We start from the raw sequence: 26,037 nt of genomic DNA, 5'->3' as shown, positions 1-26,037 counted from the left end.
TGAAGATGTACCTAACAAAATACGGTATAGAATACTGCAGAGCAGAACACATTCTAGTAGAAAGAAAAGTGGGAAGCGAACTCATGATCCTTGGTTAGAAGGCAGCGAGCGTTACGATTCGCCCACAGGGACATGTGAAACAGTGAGTGGTATATATCAAGCGTTGTTTTAAAATTATATCAAACCGCCTTCGATCTCGTCTCTCTTCACTCGTTCTTCGAATTCAGGTTTTAACGTTCGGCCAAACTGTTAACCTTGTCGTATCACAGGATATGCAAAACAGTGTCTCTCTGCCGATGTTTGCATGATATAAAAAAATCTCAGCGTTTTTGTTCTTTAGTTTAGAATTTTCAATGGCATGTCAAGGTAAGTGCCTAGATCCTATATATGAGAGATTCACTGCAAAAGTCATGGCAGCTTTATTATTATTATTATTATTATTATTATTATTATTATTATTATTAAAATGAGAACAAAGCAAGTTCTGAAATATCCAAATGGAAGGTTAGTACATAGGGATTTGAATAAACATACATATTCTCATCAGAAAATTAGTACAAGAATCGTTTGTTCATAGTTTTACTTTTAATTGTAAACCATTACAAGTGCCGTTACAATTATGCGTAAAGGCCAGAAATACATAACAGTGGCATCTTCGTAGTAATTTTCCAAAATATTCACCACAAACTGGCAACACTGTGGACGGCGCCGAATACCCAGAGTCTCACTATGAGCGAATCTTCTGATTTCACGGCTCCTGCTGTGAAAAATGTCTCCACGCTTTGGTTCTTTCAGTTTGATATGAGGTCGAAATCGAAGGTGATATGTCTAGCGAATATGGTAGATGCTAGTATATTTCTCCATCCCTGCCGTAGAGATAGTTCTGCATGTACGCTACTGTATGGGCTGTCGTGTTGTCATAATCATATAGACGTTCAGGGCGTTTCTTCCAAATACATTGAGGTAGATGTCATTGAATGAAAGTGCGGGAGAAGTACAGCGCGTTCACGGACCATGAGGGACGAAATGGCACAGAACTACCTCTAATATTATATGCTGGATGACCATTAACTTAACAGGTGAAGGATTGCGATGAAATTTCTGCCTGCGTGGCGAGTCTGGATAACGCCGTTCCGCTGATTGGCGTTTCATTTCTGGCTTATAGCTATGCCCTGGTCTTGTAGCGTTACTCCGGCGTATGATTCTGCTATCTAGTTGATTGTTTGGAAAAATATTTTGAAGGACTCTAGCTAGATACCTCTGGTATATGTTCCTGGGCTTACGGATATGTATGTTCATTAAATTCCTTACATTTAACGTTTACTCGTACATATCTCTCGCGTGTTTGTTTGCTTCCTTGCAATTTTATACACACACACATACATACATACATTATATATATAGCGAGATAGAAATGCGTGTGCCCATTGACTCCAAAACTGGTTTGAATCTTTCGAAAACGTGTATAGATTGTAGTGGGAAATTGTTTTAAGAAGATAAAACCCGCATAATAGAGTTCAGTCGTAATTTACTGAATACTTCCAGTACTTTGAGTATTATTTACTTATAGTGAAGAATCGTATTATTTTCGATAAAAAAAAAAAAAATTGTCAAAGTGAACACAAAAACAATTGGAGAATGTCAGTGGGCATGTTGGTTGATTCGTTGGGTTACGTCTCGTTCAGCAGTGAGACGTAAAGCTCTACAGCAGCGTTTCCCAACCTTTTTCAATTTGCGGCACACTACGGATGTAATTTGAATTTTCGCGGCACATTCATAAATATTATTATTAGTAGTAGTGGTAGTAAATAGAAAATACCGTCGTAATTTTTTGTGTGATTACTGACCTCACACACAAGAAAGCTCGATCACTGGTTTTTCCCCATCGTAAATCATTATACTTATTTTTCATTGTAATTCAAAAATAGAAAACAATTCCAATGAAATATAAGACTCAGGCATTTAAAAATACACTTTCTTTTTGAAGACTTATCCAACCTTTCACTAAGGAAGATCACTAAATAAAAAACGAACAAACAAATCTCTTGTACTTTTAAAACAGATGGAGCTAATTTGTATGAGTGTTTGTTTTGTCGAAAGGGTAAAATGAGATTTTAAAATTTCAAGTTATGAAATAACCTGTAACAATAAAGAAGCAATAATGATCATAAAAATGATAATAAATACTTTTTTGAACATTAAAAATGTACAGACAAGTAACACAGTGTGAAACTTACAATTTATTAAAATGGTTAATACACGTCCCAATTTTTAAATATTAATAAAATTCTGTTTTCGAAATACAATCTATGTAGTAGTAATGTATGTATATACAATAATATATTGCAATTACAGTTTTTTTTTCATTGTAGAGGTTCATAGTAATGTGAAATACAAATACACATTTTTCCTGTCTTTTAATTTGGTTGCAATATAATTAATAATTTTGTTTTCATTTCCTCGCGGCACACCGGTTGGGAAACACTACTCTACAGCATAACGTAGCATCTGAGCCACATGAGCTTCCACTGGGAACCAAACTCGCGTTCTCCGCGTACACTAACCATATAGTCACAACGGAGCCCCCAATTATCGTCGTTGCATTATCTGCCGAAGGACAGACAAATATATTAATGTTCGTAAATATTAACCTTCATGACTAATAGACAAATTACTTTCATGTACCCAACCTCATAATTATACGATGCATATCGTGTTTCGTTTTCTTCGTGTTTCTCTTATCATAATAACTGATTACATAGGTCAGTAGTTCTTTTTTCTGTTGTGCAAATATCAATACTTTCGTACGTCCATAGTTCGCACATTTACCCCAATTCTGTATGGCGTAAATTGTTCAGTATAGTTCAAATATATTGAGTTCATTAGTGATTTTTCTCTCTCTCTTTTTTTTTTTAATAAGGTTTAAGTTTTTTGTCAATCGCAAAGTAAATAAATGACAGATAAAATGTTATCAAATGATAAACGATAGTAAATATCTGTTAGATAAGATAGGTTATATAGATATTCTTTTTATCTATTTGATTAGTAGTTATGAAAGTGATATAGTATCCTGGTGAACGCGAAGAAGAATAAAGTGATATTTTAAGCAACAAGAATTTGATACTACATGCAGAAACTTTTCCAGAAATTTAAGGGTGAGTTTACAGTATGTTTCATTTAGGAAAACCTTAATTAACGAAGAATTAATAATATGCCGCGTTATAAAACTTGATGTCTAAAGATAACGAGTTTCCACACTAAAATTGTTTTAAATTTTTGATGCTATGTACACAGATTTTTGAAAATTTATTGGTCTTCAATTTATGCTATCGTTTTAGTTCAATGAGCATTTTTAATAGTAAACATTGTTTGTGATTGAAGGTTTTATTGTCAGAAAGATTTCCGTTTGCTTTAGTATGGTTTTACAATTAATACGTACTTAGAATATGTTTTCATTTCTTAGAATCATACTTTATTATTCATATGTTTTCGTAGATTGTTGAAAGTATTAATGTAATACTAGCTTTACAGGTAACAGTAGGTGATGTAAATTTTATTTAGTAGCTTCAAATATTTCTTCTAACTACTAATTAATCTCACGCTTTAATTGCTTCGTAGAATTTGAACTGCTTTCTTAACGTTTGATTTAGTTCTGAAACTCTCCACTAGATGTCTATTTTTTCTTCAAACAAGCCGTATGTAAGAAATTACATTGGGTCAGTAATGTGCTTGGACTACAATTTTACGTTTACATATGTTATCTCTTACAATCTATATGTAGTCCACGTCATATCTCTTTCTGTATAATTATGTAAACAACGTAAACAGGACATTGAAAATAGGCGTCGCTTAGAACTATAAAATATATTTGTTATCGTTATGCTACAATCGGCAGAAAAATACGTAACCTTAGATTCGTTGCCGAAATGAAAATATGTAGTTCGCTACAGGAAAACTGGATGCAGAGAACTTATTTTTATTCAGAGGACTAAACGAAAATAAGAGAAAATATATCCCTACATTAAGGGATGAGTACGCAACATTACACATTCACCCGTGTTCACATTTCATCGCCTTGAAGGCATAACTACAATATACACTGATTGAGGTTGACAATTGCTAAGGATGAAACACGTTTTCAGCCATAATGTTTTGTAACAGTCAGGGTGCAGTAAAGGACAAATATATTAGTGCAGATATTATACAAACTTTATTGCCGAAATATGGGGGAATTTGTTATCATTAAAAGTAACAGGATGTGAGAAACCAGAGAGACACATAAAGAGCACTATGGAGTAATGATGTGAAAAGTCAGATGTTATGAATAGAGGAGTTTGGAGCAGATTAGTAAGACACATGACTATCTCACCAATGCATACTGCACATCTGTTTGCCATGCTGTTCACGAGAGAGTTCATGAGTTCCACTTGTATGTTGTCCCACTCTTCCTTTAGGGCAATTTTCAGGTCCTGAAGGGTTAAAAGTGGTGGATTCCTCTATGCAACTCGTCGTCCAAGGATATCTCAGGCATGCTTAATGAAATTGAGATAAGGAGAATATGGTGGCCAGTCCATGCGGTAGGTATTCTCACGTTCCAGACCTCTTCCATTTGCAAGATTCTGTATGGACGTGCGTTGTCATCCATGAACACAAGCTCTGGGTTCACTGCACCACGAAAAATACGAACATATTCTGTCAGGATGTTATTTCAAAACCGTCTCCCGGTTACTGATCCGCCTACAAAAATGTGCAGTAGTGTTCGTCCATTTTCCATGATGCCTGTCCATACCATAACACCAGTGCCACTATACCTGTCCCATTCAAGGATGTTCGGTGAATGGTAAAGTGTCTCTTGTTCTTGCCACACCAATTGATGGCCAAAATCATTCATCTGAGAGTCTCATCAGGTGACTCATCTGAGAACATAACATTTACCCAGTTCTTCTCGTCGCAATCAAGATATGCCATACACTACTATAATCTGGCACGACAGTGAGCGGGGGATATTGGAACACACTTAATGGGCTTCCGCACATACAACTCGACAGTATAGAGCCGTCGTGAAATTGTTCAAGAGGACACGAACACCTGCTACCCTGGCAAACTCACTAGCAATTTGCGCAGGAGCGGCACGTCTGTTCCTTCTGGCCAGTTGGCCAATGTAGCTATCCTGTGCCTGTCGAGCTGTTGTACTCGTCCCACGTACAGCCCTTCTTCTGGTCACAGCAGCTTTCTTCAGCCTGGAAATAACGCATTGTGCTACTCCCATCACACGTGCAGTCTCTGTAACACTTTGACCTGTCTCAAGATGACCAATAGCTCTTCCACGATCATAATCACTGAGATGAGCCCTTTGTGCCATTTTCCAAGCCAATTAACTCATAACAGCTGCTGTCGTGCTTGGCTGTCTTTCACGTGCAACCTTCTACCTCAGTCTGACGTCTGTTCGTAAGCAGGAACCTCGCATAGCACGGTTGCGTCTCCTCTTGGATGCAATGGTTCGCTAGTACCCTCTATTGATACTGCTGTGATTATGCCACTTCATAGTCATGAAGCCACGTTCTCAAAACTTATGACTGAAAATGTGTTTCATCCCTAGCAGTTGTCGACCAGTGTATATTTCGGATGAGTTGCAGTAGCACAGTTTCAATCCACAATAAAATATATGTGAATTACATCTTCAATACAATTGTTGTGAAAAGTTCGTTCTTTCGTTTGATGCACTTAATACCTCAACATTGTCTTTTAGTAAAAGTGCTTATTAATTTTATCCCTTTTTCTCACTTGTTGATGATGATAGTGCAGACATCAAACTATAATATACTGTCTACGTAGCTTTGTATTAATAGTACAAAACATTACTCACTAAGATAAGTGTTTTTGATCCTTGCCAAGTAGCTGCATAAACATATCTCGTTATAGGTTCCGTTTTGCAACGGGTAATATTTTGCAAATACACAACTCGAGTAATTAGGATATGCGAGTAGGACTACGCTATTCTAACTAATCATACCTCTTTCAGCAGTACTAGAGAGTGAGCGATCACAACAGGGCCGTACCGTGGAAAATCAGCACCCGGGGCGAGAGTATACGACGGAGCCCCCCATACATATATTCCAAGCAATTTTTTCCTTTTTTCTCCCGAATTTTTCGTTCCTCTACGGCACGGTCCTGGATCACAATACCAACAGGTCATTCCGTAATGGTTTGTGTCAACGCAACGGAAAATCTGCGTTTTACTTTGCGACAATAGGAATAGCAATTGTAATTGATTTTTGCAAAATTTACGTTGCGTTGCACTCCGCAATATTTGCGAAGTCTGGTACAGAATATGACCTCAAATCGTTTGTAAAGCACTGTGTTTGTGTATAGGTTTACATGTTTACGAGTGTTGAGAAAAGCTCTGTGGTACATATCTAGTAGAAGATACATTTTCTTTCTCGTGTGTCATCTTTTAGTTTTCATGTATTGTTGCTTCTGTAGCTGCACTTGAGAGATACATCACCCATACCAACATTTCACTGCAGCACCCTATTGGTTTATCTGAATATTATTTCCAACACTAATGATTAGAATTCCCCGTTTCTTCAGAGATGAGATAGGTATGGCCAAAATTTTCCGCAATCCGGACGGAAATTTTACTTTCCGGAATTCAGAAAATCCGGAATTTTTGCGAAATCGGATTTTTTAAATTCTGGATTTTTCCAAATTCCGGAACTTCCGAAATCCGGGGTTTTCCGAATTCCGGAATGTTTCCGATTTTACTTTCCGGAGTCCGGAAAGTAAAAATTCTGGAATTGACCATCCATAGTATCAGATAATCATAAACACACTTTTAACTTGCAGGGGGTGACTCCGGGGGAATTCCTCCCTCCCCAACTACGCAATTTCCGCAGAGACCATATCTCCGGTTGTGTCAATGTGTTACCACTACTAATTTGTGTTATATATATAGTAGAATTGAAATAGACTACTAGGCAACTATATTTTTATTTGTATTAGTATGTTAGTTAACAACCTGCACAGCAAATTCTCAAGAAACCTGATGTTTTCTAAATACTAAATAGTTACGGACATAAATTTCAGTCTTAAACTTTGATTTTTACTCTTTTTTTTTTTTTTTAATGTGAAATTGTGACAGTCGGTCAGAGTATCCTAAACGTTGTAATGTTCGAAATGTATACACATATTAGCAATATCATTATTTAGAATTCTATCGTCTGTAAGTTTATACGTGTATATTTATTCTAATTAAATAAGGAGTCTATGTGGTACAGTCCGCAGCAAAAAATCTGCAGCATGAGCATGTAAGTTTATTGTGAAACGACGAAGTCTTTTCCTCCAAACTAAATGTGCAAGGGAGGACGCCGATATTTTTCCTGGCGTGATTCGTGCCACTTAAGACGTTACGTTGATTCCCTGCGCTGTTAGACGTAGTTTCACAATAAACTTACATGATCATGTTGCATTTTTTTTTTTTTTTTTTTTTTTGCTGCGGACTGTACATACAGTACTTGTAATGTTGAAGGTTTCCCTTTCCGCGTCAAATCTGTCTACGATATTACAGTAGAGATCTAGTTGATGGCAGAGAGTAGAGGAGGGCCGCGTCACAAATTGTTTAATTGTAGTCTTCATTTATTAGTTTCTTTGAAATGCGCGCAACGGTTTCTACTTCTAATTTTACTTTAGAGCCTCATGGACATGAAATACACTACAGTAAGATTAGAATTCACATAAGCGTGATTTGCAACTGTTCAAATGGTGTACCTAGTAGAGTAGTATTCGTGTAACATTATAGAAAATATATTATTAATAGAATTTCACAGTTAAAGTGGGAGATAGTGCTAAACCAATCCATCTCTCGAGCCTCATTTGGATGTCGATCATAACATATTAAGATGTGACGAGGGGCGTAGATTACAATTCATCTTGTTAACATATTCATTATTATGTTGGTTGTTTAGGATCGTATATCAAATAGAAAGTTTAAAGTGTATATAAGTATTATTGTTATGCATTAAGATAAAAACATCTTTATTTAATTCTGCCTGGTAGGAATGTATGAAATACATTTGATACAGTGAATATCTTGCTAGTCCCGGATGAAATTACCTGCTGAAATAACAGGACTAGCCCAGGAGAGTAATGCTCCCGGAAGTAGGAACGAAAAACACAGTTCTGATTGGTTGGCGTTATCTATGTCTTGCCACGTTGCATTCAAATAGCAGAATTCAGACTATTGTTGTTATCGGTCCTCGTGGACGAGTGAGCTAGCACTATATGCTAGTAACGAAAATATCTTTTGGCGTTAGTTCAAACCCGGCCCGAGGAAAGTTTTTTTTTTTTTTACATTTTTATAACACTTTTTAAATTAAAATAATACGAAAATAATACTCAAAAATGTGATTTACTTACTTTTGTGCGGATAAGTAGTAGTAGTAGTAGCAACGGGTCAGAAGCCCCGCAGGGCTCCTTTTGTTGCCCTTGTACTCCATGATATAAGGCTCGCTTTGTTCCCCTTGTACTCCATGATATAGAGTTTGTGACCAACTTAAAACAACTGGCTAGGATAGCGCGTAAAACAGCTGGCTAGAGTAGCGCGCGAAAAACCTACTTCCGGGAGTATTACTCTCCCGAGCGGGTCGTGAAATAACACATGTTATAATATATAGTATACAGTTTTCCTTGTGTATCCTGTTATGGTTTTCCTGTTATGTCATTCAGTTACTGCTTTCTTTTGAACTACTTGTGGTATTTACTTCTCATGTTTTGTTAGTGCATGAATCAATACAGTTCTGCTGTTGCGCCAAACACTTCCACATAATGACAGGCAATAAAATCTTCATGCTTGGTTTAAAAAAAAAAAAAAAAAAACTGTGAGGTGACGTGTCAGAAGAATACTAAGAACTGTGTTATAAATAAATTTACATTTCGATCATTATATATAATATACAGTCGTATACCAAGGAGTCTAGTTGTGGTTATCGAAGAATATTATTAAGGTGATTCTTTAACATTAAACCATCCTGTACTAGGGTCTAGTAACTAAAAGCAAGTATTGTCAAAAAAAAAAAAAAAAAATGCTTTGAGGCCCGTGCTTCTCCCTTAGCTTGAAAGATAGATATCTTAAGTTGATAAGGTAAATGTAGAGAAATGATACATAAAACTCACAACATTGTCACTAAAACATATTTTTACTATACGATCTTTAATTTAATACTTTGTGTTGTGTCTATTAGTAGACGTAGTATTAGTAGTTGCTAGTGTTAGTACTTAGTAGTAAAATGTAAAGAATTGAACAAAGTTGATAGAATTAATCTTAGATAATAACTTGCCTATCATTGACGAAGAAAGTTTCAAAAGCATAACTGTACATTTCCTTGTTTATATATGAGGTTTGACAATTATGCTCGTGAACTCGCTACCATGTAGTGCCCAGAACTCCACAGCTTAAACAACTCTCTTAGTTTTTGAACTATGGTATTTCAGTAGTGTTGCCACGAGACGAGACGAGACGAGACTTCAGGCTGTCTCGTCTCGTCTCGTGTAAAGCGTGTCTCGTCTCGTGTCTCGTCTCGAAAAAATGCGCTCGTCCCGTCTCGTGTCTCGTCTCGAGAGGTTCTGTCCCGTCTCGTCTTGTCTCGTCTCGTTTGTCTCGTAAAAAATATGGCAGCATACCATGGGAACGAAAGTTAAATGTAGCAGGCTGCCCCATGCTAATCAAGATACAACTAAGTTACAAGTATTAACCAGAACACAAAGACAAGAAATGTCACGGTAACTACACCGTGAAGCCTTCACCTCTGGTGTATGTGGTAGTCGGTTCGATCTCGGTTAGTGCCATGTAAGCTTTGTGGTGGACAAACATCGAATGTGTGTTGGGGCCGCGGTAGCTCAGTGGTAGAGCGTTCACCTCTGGCGCTTGGGGTCTCGGGTTCGATCCCAGCCCCTGCCAAGTGAACTTTGTGGTGGACAAACACCGTATGCGTGGGTTTTCTCGGGGTTCTCCCGTTTCATCCCACTTTCTTCATTCCACTATTTCATTCATTACTCATCATCACCGTCTCCTTTAGCCTAACCGGCATTACCGTGGGACCTAAAGCTCAAATATTTCATTTCATTTTTCGAATGTGTGTGTTTTCTCGAAGTTGTCTAGTATCCTACCACTTTCTTCATTCCACTAATTTTCCCATCATCATCCATTCGGGGTGGGCCAAAGTTGCCTAAAGGTCTTAAAAATAAATTCAAATAAGCTCACAAGGCAAGGGCAAATAGTTTACAAGATAATATATCTCTGCTGTTAGTTGTCTGAGGCTTCTCGACCCTGGCTTTTTTTTTTTTTTTTTTTTTTTTTTTTTTACATTCTGAAACAGTGAAATTTGTTTCACCAGTTTCAATACACGAATATACAGTAAATTGCTCATAGGTACGTTGAAGATGAAGACACTAATGTCAAATAATGTTTACACGACAAGCAAAGTTCGATGTAAAGGTGTCACCATCCCCGACACTATCGTGTACTATCAGCCCACTTGCTTTATAGTGTCTGTGTATATATATATATATATATATATATATATATATATATATATATATATATATATATATAGAGAGAGAGAGAGAGAGAGAGAGAGAGAGAGAGAGACAGACAGACAGAGAGACAGAGAGATGGAAAGATATATAGATAAATAGAGAGATAGAGAGATAGATATGTGTGTACACTTTGATTTCATATATTCCAGCCTTTAGGTTTCCATACCAATCCAAAAACTACTTTTCATTTTAGCATGTTTAGATTTGTTGCAATTATTATTTAAAAAAAAAATCTCGGAACCAAATAATTTTATTGAGTAATGGAAAGTATTTGATTGAAATTTTATATGTTACTGCACAGTAAGCTCTACTTAAAGTGCCATAGTAATGGGAGCTGAACGACACATCGGACCAAAGAATGATTGGGGCCAGTCTTCACCTCCATGGTACAAATCTGTTCCCATAACCGCAGGGTGTGTGCCACTATATGGTGGTTGCCCCGTTTGTGTAACAAACTCATGGCAGTACACCCAGATTAGCTAGTGGTCTAAAAAAAGTTGATTTTTGGGTGGCCATTTTGGATTAAAGTTTCTTATATTGTCGTGATCTATTCGCAATCATACAACGTCGAAATGTTGACACATTGGGTACGGGGATTCGAACTTGTAACCGCAGATGATTGTATAATTTATCAATGAGGCATGTTGTGTTAATGCACGAATGATATCTTAATCAATCCATCTTAGTTTTTTCTTGCCATTCATTAGCATATTTACTTGGCCCTGTATAAAACTGTTTCGTAATATATCCACCACCGGTTATTAACCACTTTATTGAAACGATCACAATATTATATTTTAGAACTGGCCTTTGAAATTAATTCTTTATTATATTTGCTTTCCAATTCTTTTAACTTCGTTTATAAACATATTATTTTGGCTTTGTACATACTGTTAGACTTCAGTTTTTCGTTCTCTTTACGCAAAAAGGAGAGCTCTTCCTTTGGTTTATGCCCCTCACTCTCCACAAAACAAACGAAAAATAACATAAACAAAGAGTTATTTTTTATTTCAGTCACAATAGTTATTTCATCTGGCTGCACCCCAATGTCTGATTTGTTTTTTCTTTAAACACCTAACTTCCGTACATTTAATTCTTTCATTATTTACATCAACATGGTTCCGTATAGTAAAGGTAAGTTTAGTGAAGGCACGTCTTGTTTAAACTTTTTCTTGGGTAGAATATTTAGAAGCTCACATTTTAAATTATGTCCATAAGCTTCGGGAATAAAATGATCGGAATAGACGCTGGCGTTTTCAACTTTAAAGATATCTTTCCGACAGCATTTCTTTCGCCAAACTTTCCGCAAAGGAACCGAGGGAAATATATGATAAATAACTTTGGAACCCGTAGTATTTCTACTATAATTGCGACAAATACTTAGTATAGAATTCGACATGCTTATAGGCTAACACGAGCACTACAGTAATTAATGTTTTCTTAATACAGGAAAGCAAGAATCACTCACTTTCCTGCAAAAATCAAAGAAACAAACAAGGGTGAATGACAAGGACCTTGGGCGAAAGCTGTTTCTGCTCCCGCCGTGACGTCACAATTTTACTGCATCTTCGGTTTTCAAAGAAGGGTAGTTATGACGCGACCTTAAAAGAGGAAAGGAACAGTAGGGTCGGCGAACCTTGGAAGCAGAGGGCAATTTCGCACACTGGTCAGATCAAACATTTCCGCGTAACAAAACGAAGGTCCCCCTGTAAAACCTCTTCATTTAAAGTGTTATTGTTAGTATCATAAATTTGCCGAAAGCAAACAATTTGAAGGGTTCGTCGATAATATCTGCTTTTTTTGTCCTGCGCCCGCCTTCCAAACGAAGAGGTGAATTTTACAACATGACTGCTGTATAATAAGCGAGCGATTGGTAAAATGGTAAAAGTGTATTTTTATGTTTATGTGTGTGTGTGTGTGTGAGAGAGAGAGAGAGAGAGAGAGAACGAGAGAGAAGACAAAATATTAGTTGCAAGATAACATACTTCAATTGCCGTTTTCGGTTAATTTCGGTTCATATAGCAAAAAGAATACCGCCACCAGAGAATCCGCCATCTCAACCAGAACTTTCAACTACAGCCTGTAATGAGTGTAGACCTTATCCAGTTTTCAAATTGAATAGATGGGGTGGTAGTTCGGTTTCTTGACCTTGTAAAAATCTTCCCTGTCTTTGATTTTGTTTGTCATCATTCCAGCCAGAAATGAAAAAAAAAAAAAAAAGAAATGAGAATTCCTCAGTTTACAGCAAGGGGAATTGGGGACAAGACATTAAGGATGATATTCCTGGAAGCTCATGTATCACGATTGATTCATTCAATAGACAGAGGACACTTTTCTATGAAGGCTTTTCAACATGTTTTCTCACAAAGGGGATTTTCCTTTTGCAATCTATATGACCACTGGCAATTCCAATCTTGGCCATTCCCGCCAGCGTTTGCATTTTCGAGACACGAGACGGGACGAGACATTTCACGAGACGTCCCGTCTCGTATCGTGTCTCGTCTCGTTTTCGAGACGGGACAAGTAGCCTGTCCCGTCTCGTGTCTCGTCTAAAAGGGTTCCGTCCCGTCTCGTGTCTCGTCTCGTTTACGAGACGAGACGAGACGGGACACGAGAAATGTCTCGTCTCGTGGCAACACTATATTTCAGCGTTTCACAGCCATCGCCATTACTTAGATCTTTTCTGGGGGGTCAGACATTAATATTTGGGCCCCCTAGAAAAAGTTGTTTTTGGCTCTCCCACAAATTGAGAGAGTTGAAAATAAGAAGGAAGAAGAAAAAAATAGAAAAAATGCGTAAGAAATAAATTCCTGCGTACGACACCATAAAGCAAAGTTGCTGTGATAAACACCTTTTAGGACATATATTTTATTTTAGGCTTTATTATTATTATTATTATTATTATTATTATTATTATTATTATTATTATTATTTGAAAAATACATTTGTCCATATTATATTTCATTAACCAACCGATCGACATTTCATGACAAATTTCTGATATCAGAAGTTGAGCTGTTATTAGTTTTTTAGTTTTATATATAATATATATATATAATATGAGAGTTTTAAGATTCCGTACCCTATTTATGAAACATGTTATGTAATTGAGTTTTTGGATTGCAGTATTAGTAGGTAAACAGTATTTTTTATGTGTTCTTTCTTACGTGTTTGCGACAGATCTTAGGTTATGGTAAAATTTCGACTTACGCAAAAAGCCCTGGAACGATCTATTTACATAAGACAAGGAATGTCAGTAATAAAATAAAATCGTTGCTAAAAATGTTATTTTCTGAAAAGGTAGTACAAAATTTTTCAACAAGTAATAGCAAGTAGTTATAGTAATTCTATTATATGTACGGTGTGGGAGACCCGGGTTTGATTCCCGGCGGGAGCTCATATGGTTCGGATTCCACGTTAATCAGTAGGTCCACGTCTCATATAGCCTCACTGCTGAACGGGACGTTAAACTCAAAATCAACTATTGTATGTACGTAATCATACTAATCTGAGGGCCGCGGTAGCTCAGTGGTAGAGCGCTCACCTGTGGTGCTGGGGTCCGTGGTTCGTTCCCAGCCCGAGCCAAGTGAGCTTTGTGGGGGACAAATAGCGTGTACATGGGCTTTTTCGGGTCCTCCTATTTCCTCCCACTTTGTTCATTCAATCTTTTTCATTACCCATGTCACCATCACCCTCAGCTGTGGTGTATAATTGTGGGACGCTAACTAAAAAGAATAGAACTACTGTGATCTGCACGTTATACTGATAAGTTTTTCACGTAATTCTCTAGGTGTTGACAACAAACTGTTTAAGAAAATAATTCCTGGTGAAATATTCATTCTTGTGAGGAAAACCGTTGCCAGCTACTTGACGACAAAGTCGACAATAAGGAGCATATTGCAAAAGAATAATAATTTGTAAGAAGTTAGAGTTTGTTAGTGCAATCGTTGGGTAATACGTAGCGTATGTTTTAATAATTTCCATGTGTAAAGTCTTCTGAATTTAGTGCAGTAATTTTCATAGTCCATCAGCAACAAGCACTAAATGTATTTCAGTATGGTAATTGAGCAATAAGGCTAATTGACAAAGTTAGGGATACCAGATTGCAAAAGTATATAATTAAATAAGAATTACGACTTCAGAGAATATGGCCAGATAATAAATGGTGGCGTACGCAAAGTGACAGGATTTCGGATTTTAATACCTTTCAGCTTATATATATATCGAAAAGCACTTTACAACATTGAAAACATATTGATTTATTTATTTAGCTTACAGACATGTTTTGGTATCATTTTGTAGCAAAATACATTTTTTTTTTTTTCAATCTTATACCTAAGGAAGTTTAACTTGGCTTTCATTGGTGATGCAGCACCCATTCCATCTGAAGTCTCATTTGTTCAACAACATCTTCAGACGTACGGAGACGACCTGAAGATTTATTGTGTCTTACCAAACATCCAGTTTCAATAAAACACTTATCCTACTGGTAAATAGTAGGCCTACTGGGAGGATATTTACCATACTTTGTACGAAAATTATGTTGCACAGTTGTATTGCAGATTTGGATTCTTCAAACCAAAACACACAACTAGCACGCTCGGGACCAGTAATGGGGCGTTTACACTTAGTCGATTTAATCGCACGACTAAATCGACTCGCTGCATTTGCCACTAAATCGAAGCAACTAGGCCGAATCAGATTGATGGATGTGTTCAATTATTTCAACCACAGAAAATAGAACGTCTTTTAATTCAGTTACCAGTTGATTAGTCGCCTTCGATCAACAAGCGATTAAGTTGAAGTCCCGTTTACACGGTCGATTAAGTTGAAAGTGACGTCAATTCAACTGAATCGAACGCAAATCGACTAAGTGTAAACGCCCCATAAGACAGCGACCTTTGCTGCAACTGGAACTGCGGCTAGCGCTTGCGGTAGCTTGTTTCTGAACTAGTGTACTACGCGAGTCAAAACTTGATGTATTTTGCTACAAAACGACACCAAAACTATGTCTGTAAGACAAATGAATAAAATCAATATGAGTTTTCAAAGTTGTAAAGTCCTTTTTGATACATAGATATTTTTATAAAAAGGCCTTGTGTCCATCTTAAACATAAATTAAACATAACTTTCAGTTAGAATAGTAGTCTGAAGAAGGAAGTGATATACTTCCGAAACTGTAACATTTCTCGTTAATTTATAATAAAGAATATAGAGAGCCTTGTAAGAAAGTTATGTTTAATTTATGTTTTTGATACACTATATATATATGTATGTATATGTATATATATCAGTAGTTAATATACCTAATTATTATTATTATATATTTGTAATTCAAAATGTCAGATGAAGAACTCATTATTACAGAAGTACAATAACCAAGCTTGTTCTAATTCAGGGTTCCTACTGGTCAGGGAAATTTCATAAAATATATTTTTTCTAACATTAATTGTACACCAATTTCAGCTTAGCCAACCATTAATGATTACAGTATGGAACATTGCTCAAATTTTTATGGGTGAAAATGGAATATACGTATGAGCAATAGATTATTATTTTTCTCTATGGAATAAATGTTATCATATGTAAATATTCACCGTTATTTATTCCTTATTTATATGTCAACGTCATCCGACACTTGTCATAAAAGTAAGGGAATTTCCAGCCAAAGGTCAGGGAAATAGATTTTTCCAGATTAGTAGGAACCCGGTAATTAGTTTGAGCGTTAATTTCCTTTAACTAATATCACATCTCATGATGTGCATAACATTGTGCTGACACCTGACGACCCTTTAAAATTTGCAATACAGTATGAAAAGGAATGACGAATACTAAAGAAGGAAGAAAGAAAGATAGAGAATGCGAAAGTATAGACCTTGAAAAATTGTACGTCTGATAACTGGAAGTCCTTTTAGAGTACTGTATTTAGATCGAGTTTCGTGTGAAACTGATAGTGAAAACATCGTAATGCTCCCCCTTTTCTCCTTAATGGTGTATGACTAGGGTAATAAGACTGATCCATTTTAAGCTGTAGTCAGTGGATTAGACAGTCAATTAGAATGGCATCAGAAATCGTCTCAAATGAAAGGAAGGCAACTTTTTTAGGCCAGATTTCATGATGATTTAATGACATACTAAACTGAGATTATATTGATCGATTTTATGCACCTTAGTGAATAAAAATGTATTGATGTATGCACGTATATTACTAGATATTTGACAGAAAATTAACAAAACACGGATTGAAGGAAGAGACTGTAGGCCTATAAAGAATATGATGCATCACGATAATTCCAGATATCACATTCTTCATTCTACACGACAAACGTGCAGAACTGGATTGGACAATCATATTCTCACCCATCATATACTTCCAATCTTGGTCCTTTCTTCTTGTATGAACCGAAGAGGTGTCTGTCACCACAAGTACATGGAATGAGAACTCAAATCGCTTATGAAAAATTGGCCTTACACTTTGGATTCCACATTAAAGAAAGATGGGAAAACCTTTCAGACTTACAAAGAGCATTGGGAAAAGTAAATGAAATTTGTGTTCTATGTATTGACAGATGTAAACTAGGGATGGCCAATTCCGGAATTTTTACTTTCCGGAATCCGGAAAGTAAACTCAAAAAACTTCCGAAACTCGAAAAAAATCCGAAATTTTAAAAATTCCGATTTCGGAAAATTTCGGAATTCGGAAATTTTCCGAATTCCGGAAAATAAAATTTCCGATCCCGGAAAATTTTGGGCATCCCTAATGTGAGCCTATAGATAAAACTCGGACCTACACGTATATCAAAACATTCACGTCTATTGCAATATATACTTTTTATTAGAATCACGCAGAGAGAGAACTCTTGAATCGAATAAATAGCTAGAGCGATTTTCTGGAATGTGTAAGTTATTGAAGTCAGTCCGTTAACGTCTTAACGGATAACGATGGCTGGCTGTGTTGTATTCGTGTGTTTCGTGTGATCCTCTGTAATGTCTCTACCAGATTTTATTTTAGTTTTATAGAATTTATTAGCCGTTATGGTATGACAACTGCAAAGTTACACCGATAACTATGAGTTATTCAGGATTATTCTTGAATTTAAATTTTTATAAACGTGAAAGTGGCCGACCGTTTGACAGGAAACATTGAAAACAATGTGCGAGTGGACAATTCTAGGGAAAAATAAAGAACTCTTTGATGTACACTTCAAATTAGGACTTTCATAATTATGTTATTCTGTTGCTTACACAACAAAGTCAGGATGATTGTTAATTTCTGACTGCATACTTTGTACTCTTGTTCCCTCACCTGTAATTTGTTGTAACCCTATTTAATATCTCTGTTATGACTAGTAACAGGAAACTTGTTTTTCAAGTTTTTGTCCATTTAATAAGACTGTTTGTTTTGTCTTTTGTACACAATAAAATATCAGTTTACTTATCCTGTAAACGCAATAAAGAAATAATAACGTACCTAATTTATTTTAATAGTAATTGCATAAATTTGCTAGATGCAATTGCGGATTCTGTGTTCTACTATTTAAGGTTTGAAAAGTAAGGTGCATTCTTCCTCAAAGTTACTCTAGTTCAATGCTTCACTTGCTTGTCTACTCAGTCCACCCAGTAGTTGCAACTTTGTAATGCGTACTGTTTTGTGCAGTGTATTAAATCAATACAACTTTTCATTTACTTTGAGGAGAATATTACAAGTGTCTTACCGTAGTATGTGTCTTACCGTAGGAAATGACAAACTGCAATCCGCTATGTAATAGTGTATTTTGGTACATATTAAACTCTGTGGTCTATGGAACCCGGAGCATGAATGCGACGTTCACAATAGCTTACCTTTCTTTGACTTCTGTCCTTAGCCAACTGGATCCAGTTTCTGCTTTGTATTCCAATTTCTGCTAGATTCTTGCTAGTAATCTCAAACTGTACTATTCTATAATCTGCAGAATCTGTGTTTGCATGCTATAGGTTTTAATATTCTGTAGGTAGAGTTAATAAAGTACACGAGATTCAGCTCTTCACATGTTATTACAAAATGTCATTTATAATTATTACACAAAGTCTCAATTAAATTCTTCTTTAAATCTGTAATTACTTTAAAGTATAGGAAAGGTGCCGAATATCGGATACTGTTTGAAAAAAGGAATGAAAGCTTTATCAATAGATATTTAATTGATATAGCCTCTTCTAAATGTTCTGTTATCTTTGTAGATCGTAATTTGAAAGTTTCGAAGCACTAAAGAAATATTAAAAGAAAGATACATATACAGGGTGAGCACAGAAACAGTCCCAGGTTTCAAATTATTGTAAATTTAATATGCGAAGGAATATTTTGCTGAAATTTTGAACAGTGATACATAAACTCAAAAAGTTTTTGTAGCAATAATTGAAATCACAAACACTCGATGTGCGCCACCTGTAACGCGGGAAATATCGAGGCGGTAATCTAGATCCAACCACACGTTGTGAAGCATATCCGGTGTGATGGAGTTGACAACATCACTGATGCGTTCATCGGAGATCGTTCAGAGTTGCGGGTAGTGGAGGTGCATACACTTTGTCCTTCACAAATCCCCACAGAAAGAAGTCACAAACAGTGAGGTCAGGTGATCTTGGAGGCCACTTGCAAAGAAATTGATCATTGACTCCAGAGCGCCTTATCCATCGGTTTGGGAGGTTCTCGTTTAGAAACCTGCGTACAGCACGATGCCAGTGTGGCGGCGCTCCATCTTGTAGAACGAAATCGTCTATCTCTGCATTACTAAGTTGCGGAATCAACCAGTTACGTAGCAATGCTAAGTAAATTTCACCTGTAATTGTTTGTTCCTGAAAGAAGAACGGACCGTGCACCCGACGCTCTGATACTGCACAAAAAAACATTGATTTTCGGTGAGTCACGTTCCACATTTACAGTTGCATCAGGATTCTGGGTTCCACATAACCTTACATTGTCTTAAGTGTAATATCGCCTCATCGCTGAAAATGATCTTCGTCAGAAAGTTTTCGTCGTCCTCCATGAAATTTTGCATAGTCTCACAGAACTCACGGCGCTTTACCTTGTCTTGTGGGTTTAACTTCTGAACCAATTGCAGTCGGTACGGGTAACACCGCAAACGCTTGCGTAAGATCTTGCTTACTGTTGTTTGTGGCATCTGCAACTCTCTGCTAGCTTTACGTGTAGACTTCTGTGGGCTGTGTACGAAGGCTGCTCTTACGCGCTCCACAGTTTCCTCGGAGACTGGACGTCGCCCTGAATGTCCCTTTCTTTGATCACAAATGCACCCCGTCTCAATGAACGTTCTATGCTACTTCACAATGGATTTGTGTGTGGGTGGATCAGCATTAAATTGTCGTTTGAAATCACGCTGCACTCTCACAAAACTGCTTGTTTTTGCAAATTGTAAAACGCACCAGCTTCGTTGCTGTGGGGTGAACGCCATTTTCTATGTTACTGTCCTCTAGCTGCCCTGGTCAGAACTAGGATTCTGAAAAGATAGATGGCAACATACTTTGAGTTTACCTAGCTCTGTAGAAAATTTCATGTAAATAAAAATTTCATGTAATTTGATGCAAACTTTGTCAATTAAATGTTAATTATATGGCACTTTAAAATCATTTACTGTTTCTGTGCTCACGCTGTACTTTGGTACAAAGTGGCATTTTTCTCAGTTCGGAAAAAGGTTGCCCAATATCGGATAGTAAGGGGTCTTAATATCGGACTGAAATTAACTTAGAAGGATTTAAGGAAAACTGCAATTGGAGAAGACTTTGCATTATTTTAATTGTTACATGGTGTAAACATATGCAAAACGTAAAGTTGCGAAACTTGTAGATTTACTTTTAACTAAACGTTGTTCTAGCGAACAGACAACTTTCTAAATATGCAGATTTTCTTACTTAAACATTGTTCAAAAAAGAGGCTACTTCCTAATAATGTAGATTTATTTGTAATTAAACGTTCTGTTCATCTGTAGTAATATCTACCAAGAAGTTAAATTACTGGCAAAAGTCACAAAGGATTTCCACGTTTTTGAATCAGTGCCTGCACATATCTCGTGTGCCCATTTAAGACATTGGATACATCAAATCCATCGTTCACCAACTTTGTCAAGTTTATACGGCTGTGAACAAAACACACATTCGTCATCCATACTATCTTCCTCATTGGTTAAGAGAAGAGAACGCAATGAATCGTCTGAAGAAGACGTTTCATCTATTATTATTATTATTATTATTATTATTATTATTATTATTATTATTATTATTTTCTTTTGAAGAACACTTGCTCATAGGATCTGCGTAGTAATAACCGCCTGGAGCTTAGCCTCAGGATAACTCTTCTTCCTTCGAGCGATTACTATCATCTGTAATAATCGAATAATGACAACAGCAATAATGTTCCATAATGTCTGATATCCGATATTTTGCAACGTAAGTCGTATGGCAACTTTCAACTATATACATCACGTAAACAGAAACGAACTATTACGAAAACATCATGTAATTTATAACTACTCCTCTTAGCCTATATTATAATTGTAGTATGAAAATGATTCGGTTACCTTTATGGACGATATAAGGCAATCAACTGCCGTATTAGAAATATTTCACAAGATCAAAATCACAAAACACTTCACCACACAAATAAACATGTTGCGCGAGATGTCGTAACTCAGGTGCCTAATGGCCTACCAATTAGTGTGCAGTTACGGTAACGACCGCTAGGCTGCAGCACCTTACACGGAATATTTCTCAGCATCCGATATTGGGAAACCATCCGATATTTGGCATCTTGACTCTAATGTTTTCAGTATGGATAAAGAGAGCCCCCTCGGCATACTATGTTGTCTCGGGTTGATAGGATCGTGTACTAGCCGAAAGCGACCTCAGACGGATCGTTGTCTCCGTAGCCCAAAGCGGCAGTGGGAGTAGCTATTATACGTTATGATCAGTACAAGACACTGATGACTTCTTGGTCTCGACGTGCTCTTTTATAGCAATCCTTTGGAGGGAGAACCAGGGTTGGAAAAAGTAGTTTAAAAAAAAAGAATAAAAAGAACAAAACATGTGTTTAAAACATGAAAAAGATGTTCAAAATGTTTTAAACATGTTTTAAAACACGAACAAAAAAAAAAAAAAAAAACACGTTTTAAACATTTTGAATAGTTTAAAACATATTTCAAAATCGTGTAATAACTTATTTGTTAAGACTTTTTACTCGCAATCAGTATTACAGATTAATCCTGTATATACTGATTAGTGAAACAGTATTACAGATTAATCCTGTATATACTGATTAGTGAAACATTAATAACAGAAATAAAATCTTTTGACTAAAATGGCTTTTATATAGCTAGTTTTTAATGAATTTTTATTGACCACTTGTTGTTCAAGATGATTTTCGAAAAAAGATTAAATATTTCGTAGTACACTAGTGATAATGCACCTTAATATATCAAATTTCGTTTTTGTAGTACCAGCAGTTTTGGAAATGACTTTTGAGAGTCACTGATAACACACTTTTTTTTTCTTTTTACCTAATTTAATTTGTGTAACACCAATGGTTTGCAAAATGACTTTGAATGACCATTGGATTTAATTTGACATTTTTACGGTATTTGGCTCAAATAATTGTATTGGTATTGGAATTGTACACACATGTACATAATTTTTATTCAATTTATCACCTAGAGGTGGGTGAAATTTTAGTTGCAAAAATTTGATTGCTATTTCGGAATACTGATGCTAATAAAATTATTTTAAAATAATAAATTTTCCAAAAGTGATGTTTCAAGCACATTTCATGTTGTGCTAACTTTAGAATATTTTCTGCAAGCCTGTGTATTGGTTGTTGTTTAACTCAATAATTGTATTGAAGAAAAACAATATTTGGGACATTCAGAGCACAATGGATCCACGTACATTTTCAATAATGTTCAGTTTTGCTCAGCAAATGAATGCTATTTCAAAACGTAATATCTTCGCAGTCAAGAGTACGAAATAAATGAAACTAATACCACGGGAAAAGGCATGGGCTAATTTCATATGACAGCCGCTAGACAGGCACGTCAGTGGGGTCAGGAGGGCTGCCGCGCCCACTCCTACTCTGAATTTCAGATTTTGGGTGCAGTAAGGTAGATTTGGAAACTTTTTGATAAGCAAAGTCCAACAGAACAAGTTTGAAGTCCTTACACCGAATAAATAGGCCTACGCAGGAAATATAGATGATCAATTTCCAGAATTTTAATCAGGCCCGAAACTCGAAAGTACGTGAGCCACCTTTGGAATCCTTGGGTAAAAAAAAAAAGCCTATAGCTCCTTGCGGCCAATGGAAATAAATTTTAACTGATCAAACTCCGTATTTATTCGGTGTAAGGACTTCATTTTTTTTTTCTGTTGGACTTTGCTCAGCAAAAGGATTCTAAATCTGCATTACTGTCCCAAAATTTGAAATTCAGAGTAGGTGGTAGGAAGGCGGATGACCTCTAAACGGACGCCCCTCTCTATAAAACTGTAGATTGCACCTTGTCACGTACTTTTCTTCCTTTCTTTTCGGATTCATGGTTACGAATATGTGACGTTTTCCGTCGGTGTATTCTTTTTGACACACACTGCATTTATCACTGACAATGACATTTGGACAGTGTTGCCAATTTGGGGAAAAAGTCGCTAAATCTAGGGGATTCGACTTCCAGGATAGCGATAAAAAATAATTTTTCCGATTAGCGACTTTTTTGGTGATTTTGGATGACAATTTGGCGACTTACTTACAAATGTAGCTACTTTTGTGCTGCGAACAACTTGTCGTTCTGTATTAGATCGAATCAGTAGTTTTCCTTTTGTTTATTTGAATTACCGCAATTGTTGACGAGCTGGGAATGTAAATAGCATTTATCTTCATATTCCTGCTGTGATTGCTATTATATTTTGCTCTCTAACAGTGACCAACTCCAACCTTTAATGTCCTTTAGTTTCCAGAACTTCCATTTAGAGGCACAGTTAATACATTACCGGTAGCAAGCTGGTAATTTGTAGAAACATAACTGAAAGAGAAGTGGATATTTTTCTTTGTAGATTATTACTTTTGTTCGTTTTCTAAACTCATTTTTTACTTCGTTAGAGTGAAATCGATCATAGAGTGAAAATAAATAAATAAATAAATAATATATATATATATATATATATATATATATATATATATATATATATATATATATATATATATATATATATATATATATATATATATATATATATATATATATACACAGAGAGAGGGAAAGAGAGAACTGCACGAATAATTTTTTTAGCGACTTTTCACCCAAAATTGGAGTCATTTCATCTCCCATTTAGCGACTTTTTGTATCAATCTGTTGGCAACACTGCATTTGGAGCTTGATTTGTTAATCTTTCTCACATTGCAGCGTATCTTAAATTTATGAGCAGGGAGGGGGAAATTAGCCCTCCTGTTCCCCCCCGTTCTAGACACGCCCTTGTCTAGCGGTTGTCCTATGAAACTCTAGCCCACACTACACATTACACCTTTTCACGTGGTTTTTGGTTCATTTATTTCTTACTCTTCGCTACGAAGATACTACGTTTGCTGAGCAAAAATGAACCTTTTTGAAAATGGACTTGGATCCTTGTGCTCTGAACGACCCATATCTAAAAATATTTTTAAAAAACTCTTAAGTTGGAGCCAAATTTATCCCGCAACCCAAGTTTGTTTGAAACGTATAATATTAGTTTCTTTGGTTTACTCGAAATGGTGTCCTTTTTTCTTCCCGTAAAACTCATATCAAACGATTCCAAGTTGTACGAAGACTGAGAACCAACATGTACTGTATGTATTAACGAATGCGTGCGATATTTTAATTTCAGAACGGCAATTTAGTAAAGAGCCTTTTGTTTTCTGAATACAACACAAACCTGTTTCGATGATAATTCTTTTATTTATTGTTTAATGTCATTTCTACAAATAGTCCAACCTTCGACATGTGTGTGAACCTGGCAGAACCCATTTTCGGAAATTGAAAATAAAACATGTAGATCGTTTGTTCATCGTTTGTTCACGATTGTTCACATAAAATTTTCGTTTGTTCACAATTTATAAACATTTTATACGAAAAACAAAATGGGCGGTGCCAACTTCACGCAGCAGAACCCATTTTCAGAAATCGAAAATAAACCATGCAGATCGTTTGTTCATCGTTTGTTCACGATTGTTCACATAAAATTTTCGTTTGTTCACGATTTATAAACAATTTATATGAAAAACAAAATGGGCGGTGCCAACTTCACGCAGCAGAACCCATTTTCAGAAATCGAAAATAAACCATGCAGATCGTTTGTTCATCGTTTGTTCACGATTGTTCACATAAAATTTTCGTTTGTTCACGATTTATAAACAATTTATAGGAAAAACAAAATGGGCGGTGCCAACTTCACGCAGCAGAACCCATTTTCAGAAATCGAAAATAAACCATGCAGATCGTTTGTTCATCGTTTGTTCACGATTGTTCGCATAAAATTTTCGTTTGTTCACGATTTATAAACAATTTATAGGAAAAACAAAATGGGCGGTGCCAACTTCACGCAGCAGAACCCATTTTCAGAAATCGAAAATAAACCATGCAGATCGTTTGTTCATCGTTTGTTCACGATTGTTCACATAAAATTTTCGTTTGTTCACGATTTATAAACAATTTATATGAAAAACAAAATGGGCGGTGCCAACTTCACGCAGCAGAACCCATTTTCAGAAATCGAAAATAAACCATGCAGATCGTTTGTTCATCGTTTGTTCACGATTGTTCACATAAAATTTTCGTTTGTTCACGATTTATAAACAATTTATACGAAAAACAAAATGGGCGGTGCCAACTTCACGTACCTGAAAATTATCGCAAATCGAAAATTAACCATGCAGATCGTTTGTTCATCGTTTGTTCACGATTGTTCACAAAAAAGTTTCGTTTGTTCACGATTTATAAACAATTTATACGAAAAACAAAATGGGCGGTGCCAACTTCACGCAGCAGAACCCATTTTCAGAAATCGAAAATAAACCATGCAGATCGTTTGTTCATCGTTTATTCACGATTGTTCACATAAAATTTTCGTTTGTTCACGAAATATAAACAATTTATAGGAAAAACAAAATGGGCGGTGCCAACTTCACGCAGCAGAACCCATTTTCAGAAATCGAAAATAAACCATGCAGATCGTTTGTTCATCGTTTGTTCACGATTGTTCACATAAAATTTTCGTTTGTTCACGATTTATAAACAATTTATACGAAAAACAAAATGGGCGGTGCCAACTTCACGTACCTGAAAATTATTGGAAATCGAAAATAAACCATGCAGATCGTTTGTTTATCGTTTGTTCACGATTGTTCACATAAAATTTTCGTTTGTTCACGATTTATAAACAATT

At 36.1% G+C, this 26,037-nt stretch overlaps 1 protein-coding gene across 8 annotated transcripts in view; it reads left to right on the top strand.

Annotated features, from left to right (window-relative positions):
- Positions 1-26,037, top strand: part of LOC145694723 (uncharacterized) — a 629,124-nt gene that overhangs the window by 385,939 nt on the left and 217,148 nt on the right. Inside the window, exon 1 of one of the 8 annotated variants that reach the window (XM_081771275.1) lies at positions 3,048-3,155. The exons of the other annotated variants lie outside the window; for them this stretch is intronic. The gene's annotated coding sequence lies outside the window, so the exon portion shown is untranslated. Of the gene's footprint in view, positions 1-3,047; positions 3,156-26,037 lie in introns of those variants that run through there. 8 annotated transcript variants of the gene reach the window in all.

The sequence above is a fragment of the Thermobia domestica genome, chromosome 9 (genome assembly GCF_964235325.1).
Source record: "Thermobia domestica chromosome 9, izTheDome1.hap1.1, whole genome shotgun sequence".
NCBI lineage: Eukaryota > Metazoa > Arthropoda > Insecta > Zygentoma > Lepismatidae > Thermobia > Thermobia domestica.
The sequence above is the reverse complement of the archived record's forward strand: the minus strand, read 5'-3'. Positions and strand labels throughout refer to the sequence as shown.